The sequence below is a fragment of the Rutidosis leptorrhynchoides genome, chromosome 9 (genome assembly GCF_046630445.1).
Source record: "Rutidosis leptorrhynchoides isolate AG116_Rl617_1_P2 chromosome 9, CSIRO_AGI_Rlap_v1, whole genome shotgun sequence".
In the NCBI taxonomy this organism is placed as follows: Eukaryota; Viridiplantae; Streptophyta; class Magnoliopsida; order Asterales; family Asteraceae; genus Rutidosis; species Rutidosis leptorrhynchoides.
Window position 1 is genome coordinate 317,212,835 of NC_092341.1, and position 6,775 is coordinate 317,219,609.

The following is a 6,775-nucleotide window of genomic DNA, read 5'->3' on the forward strand; positions in this document are numbered from 1 at the left end:
CACAATAATAACTTAGCTACGAGACATTAATTTAAAAAAAGTTGAACATAACTTACAATGAGTATTTATCGCGTAGTGTTATACGGACAGAGTTTCGACTTACAAACCTTAAAACATTCGCTATAATAACCATATTATTATTAACTTAATATTAAAATTATAATTATAAAATATAAATATAAATATAAATATATAGACAGAGAGTGAGATTGATGATTGATGATGGTGTAAAACTCGTTCGACAGAAGCTGGTATTTATAGGAGATTTCTGTCCAGCATTCCCATGTGATCGCTGTGACGACCCGGGAAATTCCGACCAAATTTAAACTTAATCTTTAAATAATTTTGACACGATAAGCAAAGTCAGTACTGTTGAGTCTCGAAAATTTTGAAATTTTGATTCATGTAATCAATTATCCATTGACTAGTCCCGACGATTCACGAACCATTAATCGTAAATAGAAATATATATATAAATAATTATATATTATAGACTAAACTATTATGTGCTTAATTATAATGAAGGATAACTTAAGTTACTGTTATATATATATATATATATATATATATATATATATATATATATATATATATATATATATATATATATATATATATATATATATATATATATATATATATACATATATATATATATACATATATATATACATATATATATATATATATATATATATATATATATATATATATATATATATATATTTATGAATCTATATACGATCCTATTAAATATATATATAAATATTAACTATTCGGTAAATGTCATCTTAAAATATTACATAAATAATAAATGGTATCATAACAAATTTAATTGTAAGGTTGAAAATAATTGTTACAATAATACTATTATCATTACCTTTATTATTGTTAATATCAATAACTGTAATATTAATATTATTATTTTTAATATATATAAAAATTTGATATGTATAAGTTATCATATTATTATTAATATTACTATTTTCATTAATAAAACTAATAAGATTATTATTATCATTTTTATTATTATTATCCTTATTAGTAATTAAACTTATTAAAATTATCATTATTAATAATAATAATATTATTATTTGTCATCTATTAATACTAGGCTCTTTATTAATAATATTATTAATGATATTATTATTAGTGTTATTAATAACCTTAATATATTTATACTTATTAAATATCAAAATTTAAGAAATTGATATATATACATATATAAAAAGTTATATAAACACAGATACATATAAATACATATACATATACAAAATAGTAGATTTATGTATGCAAATGCGTATACAAATATAGATATACATATAAATTACGGATATATATATGAATTAATATATATATACAAATACTTATACAAAAATATAAATACAGATATATATATTCAGTTTTCTGTTTCTCTTACGATCTAGTTGTTGATGACTTTTGATTTTGTCTCTAATTTGTTATCTGTCTTAATCTAATCCAGTACGAATCGATTCCATATATTTCATTAGCAAACAAATCTTGTTAAGGGTCGATGTCTGTGTTTGTTTTTTTTATATTTTCTGTTGTACTGATGAACAAATTGTCAACCTTTATAGCTGTAAAATAATCAAGTGGGCAGTGTTGAAATCACTCATTCGATTATTCATAACCTTTATCAAGTATAACCACTTGTAGTCTCCTTTTATTGAGAAATTAAACATAAAATTCATAAAAATAGTCAACACCCCTGTTCGTGGTATCATTTTCCAAACAATTCGATTATTCAATCAATTTCAAAAATTAGAAGTGCAGGGATGTTAGGAATAGTCCTTTCAAACTATCTGAAAAATATCAAGCATTAATTTTCAGAATCAATTATGAATTTTGAAGTCAAAGGTAAATTTTAAAAAAATCAACGAATCTGTTCTTCGTTAAATTCAAAATCGTTTTGATGTTATAGGTTCAATTAAGGATCCAGACAGTTTCTAACTATGATTTAGAACTTACTTCATTTAGAAATCTTGAGCTGAAACTTCCAAAAATTTCGTATTCGATTCCAAGTTCATACGAACTTTACAGTATCTGTTTCAACTTCTATTTTTTTCATTCTTCATTTGTTTTAAAAGGTTTCAGCAATCGTGTGAAGGTTCTGTTTATAATTTTAAATCCAAAAACAAATTCCATAGATTATGATTGTGGTTGAATCGATCTCTGGTCGAATTGGACAAGTAAAGAAGATAGGAAATAAATGATTTTGGTTTATATAAATTAAAAGGGCTCTTAAAAGTGAAAAATGGGCAATAGCACATTGGTCGAGGTGTTAAGAAGTATACGGGAGGTCTCGGGTTCGAGGCCGGTTCGGAGCATTTTTTTTAGAATGACTTATTAAAGGGTATACTTTTCTATTTCATTTTCTAATTATTATTTTTATTATTATTATTTATTGTTAATATTATTTATATTTATTATCTTAATTATTAGTAATGTTGCTATTATTATTTCAACTGCAAGTATTAATTATCACTACTAGTATTATTATGAGTAAATACAAAATTGAATATTATTATTATTATTATTATTATTATTATTATTATTATTATTATTATTATTATTATATTATTATTATTATTATTATTATTATTATTATTATTATTATTATTATTATTATTGTTGTCAAGTTAGTTGTTATGATTTATTAACATACTACAATTTATTAATATTATCATTTAATAGTAGTAATATCAATATAATTACAATTGATAGTATCATTATTATTATCACTATTATTATTATCCCTAATATTGTATTAGTATCATTTTTAGTACTATTATTATTATTAACAAAGGTATTAATAAAATAATTATCATTATTAGTATTGTAATATTAAAAATTATTATCATTTTTACAAAACCTGTTATTTTGTTATCTTTACAACTATATAATTATTATTATTATCATTATTATGAGTTTTTTTATTAAAAACTATCATTAACGTTATCGTTAATAGAATTATCAATACTATTATCATTATTATCAATATCGGTATTATAATTATTTTACCATCTTAAATATTATTTTGAATTACTAAATTACCGTTTTAACAAACGAATAATATAAATATATTTATTTCATATAACATAACAAAAATTATACTTTTACTTAAAAATATATAAAATGATAATATAATGAAGTAAATAAGTTATTGATATAAAAATCTTATCATTAATAATAATATATAAACTGTTCGATTACAAATATGTATATTAATAAGTACACAAATGATATAGGTTCGTAAATCCGAGACAAACCCTGCATTGTTCAATTGTCCAATGTCGTCATATGTATTTTTACTACAAAATACAGTACTGTGAGTTTCATTTGCTCCATTTTTAAATGCTTTTGCAATATATATTTTTGGGACTGAGAATACATGCACTGCTTTTATAAATGCTTTACGAAATAGACACAAGTGATCGAAACTATATTCTATGGTTGGATTATTAAACCGAATATGCCACTTTTTAGTCTGGTAATCTAAGAATTAGGGAACAGACACCCTAATTGACGCGAACTCTAAAGATAGATCTATCGGGCCCAACAAGCCCCATCCAAAGTACCAGATGCTTTAGTACTTCAAAATTTATATCATGTCCGAAGGAGGATCCCGGAATGATGGAGATATTCTTATATGCATATTGTGAATGTCGGTTACCAGGTGTTCAATCCATATGAATGATATTTTTGTCTCTATGCATGGGATGTATGTTTATGAGAAATTGAAATATGAAATCTTGTGGTCTATTAAAATTATGAAATGATTATTTATGTTAAACTAATGAACTCACCAACCTTTTGGTTGACACTTTAAAGCATGTTTATTCTCAGGTACGAAAGAAATCTCCCGCTGTACATTTGCTCATCTTAGAGATATTACTTGGAGTCATTCATGACATATTTCAAAAGACGTTGCATTCGAGTCGTTGAGTTCATCAAGATTATTATTAAGTCAATTATAGTAAGATATATTACGAAATGGTATGCATGTTGTCAACTTTCGATGAAATGAAAGATTGTCTTTTCAAAAACGAATGCAATGTTTGTAAAATGTATCATATATAGGTCAAGTACCTCGCGATGTAATCAACTGTTGTGAATCATTTATAATCGATATGGACTTCGTCCGGATGGATTAGGACGGGTCTCTACAGTTGGTATCAGAGCGGTGGTTTTAGCGAACCAGGTCTTACATTAGTGAGTCTAACTGATAGTTGTTTAGATGCATTAGTGAGTCTGGACTTCGACCGTGTTTGCAGGTCAAAAGTTTTGCTTATCATTTCTAGTCAGAAATCATCTGCTTATCATCCTTAGGAAATTAACTGCTTATCATTCTTAGTCTAGACACATCTTACTGCAATGATTGCATGAATAGTGTATAGACAAAATTCGTATCTTAGCATATCTGCTAATTCATATCTTAGCATATCTGTTACTGTAGACTTTGCCTGACAACTTCTGTAGATTCCTCCGTAACTTATGAGATTTTAGTATTATATATGCATATCTAAATTATGTATTGCAGGGTACTAATCTACATCCTATAATCTATTTCTTATCGAAAATCCTTCATCTGATCGTACGAGATGAATCCCTCAACCAGTTCGAGTCCCTCAAATTTCGAAAGCTATTTCGATAGTTATTCCGACAGCTATTCCGATATGGATATTCACTAAGCTCTGAAAGCGGTGTCACCAGAATGAATCCATCAATCAGCCACCCCCAATTCATCTGATGGGTTCGTAGTCGACTTAATAAATGGAGACGCGAAGAAGGCGATTCTTTTCACCAACTGAATTTGCCTCTTGACGAAGAACCCGAAGCACTTACTAGTAAACTAGTCCGAAACACCATTTTCACCCTCATTTCCCTAATATCTCGCCATGATTGTATTCTATCTAAAATTCTAAACCTCATTCATCCGCTCATCCGAATCGAAAATCATCCCGGCGTAATAGAAGAAGTCAATGAGCTTTGCGCTCGAGTAGTGGCTCTAGAGAATATGGTGCAAAATGTACCAGCTTCAGCAACATCACCGGCACTAACAGTACCACCAGTAACAACACCAGTACCATCAACAATCCATGCCTCAACATCTCATCCTATATCTCGAGCATAATCATCGTTCTACATGACGTTCTATATCATTTATCTTCGTTCTATATGACGATTATGTAATCTCTAATGTTTTAGAGATTATATATTCTTGTTCTAACGGTAAATCAAATGAGTTTAATATCATATTGACTCATTAAATCCATGATTACATCTGAAGAAAATATATATGTATATATTTTCATAAAGATTGTAATTAAAAATTCTTTCGTACAAACTGTTAATGGTGAAAATATTTTAACGAGTAGGTAATACTCGAGGGATATTTAGATTTCACATTAATAAGTTACACTGTACAATCTTCGAATCTGATTCAACAGTCATTCGCTATCCTACTTACATCCACAAATATATGAATCCGTTCACCGCAGAATAACCATTTTCATCCAATTTCATATTTGGATTTTGATTTATCAGAATTCAACAAGTGGCATAATGAAGAAAACATTTGACAAAATAAAATTTGTTAGAAACAAACAAATTAACTATGAGAAATTTTGTTAAGAATCCACGCTAACTGTTCCTAGCTAATTGTTCCTAGCTAACTGATTACATTTTATTTATCGCAATTTAATTATCGCAATTTACATTCTCGCAATTTTATTTATCGTTATTTAATTTCTGTTATTTATTTTACACACTTTAAATATCGGGACACGTATACAAGGTTTTGACATATCATATCGACGCATCTATATATATTATTTGGAATCACCATAGACACTCTATATGCAGTAATGATCAAGTTCTCTATACAGGGTTGAGGTTGATTCTACAATAATATATATAGTTTGAGTTGTGATCGAGTCTGAGACGTATACGGGTCATGATACGTATTAATTAATTCGAATATTATATATTAAACTATATATGAATTATTGGACTGTCAACTGTGGACTATCGACTGTGGACTAATAACATTGGACAATTAAAAATGAATTAAAATATTGATTATAACATATGAAACTAAACAATTCTTCAAGTTGCCACTTGATCTCATCTTAAACCTCAATTGTATCTTGACGATTACAATCTGCGTTCAAACATTTCATAATTCTTGAACCCACTTCAATCGAGAGAATGAACCAACCGCACTTCATCTACGGAAGAAAAGAATGATACATATAGTTATGCACTTGAAAATACTCGGAACCTGAGTAAATGTTTAACACGTATATGTGCTAACTCCTTTGGTGTTGTTATTACCGAAAATAACTTTGCAACTCCTGTTCGAGATAGCCAGTTTTGTCACAGCTCCAACAAGTCAACTTCGATTTTTTTTTTGTTCGAAACAACCTTATTATAATCTTGATATATATGCGTGCTCTTTTGTTGTTACCGGGGAACTTTTGATATTCCATCATATTACCAGCAGACGTACCAGCAACCTCGTTGCTCCTTGGCTTAAATCTCTCCGACAAATCCCTATATTTATCTATTGAAGTCTCATCATGTACTCATCTGCATCTTGTAATAAGAATTGCCATACCAACTATCGGGAATCAGCAAACTTGTATTATGAGTCTCGCAACGTTTCCACATCAACAGTTATATGTATCCTGTGACGACCCGGAAATTTCCGACCAAATTTAAACCTAACCTTTATATGTTTCCGACACGATAA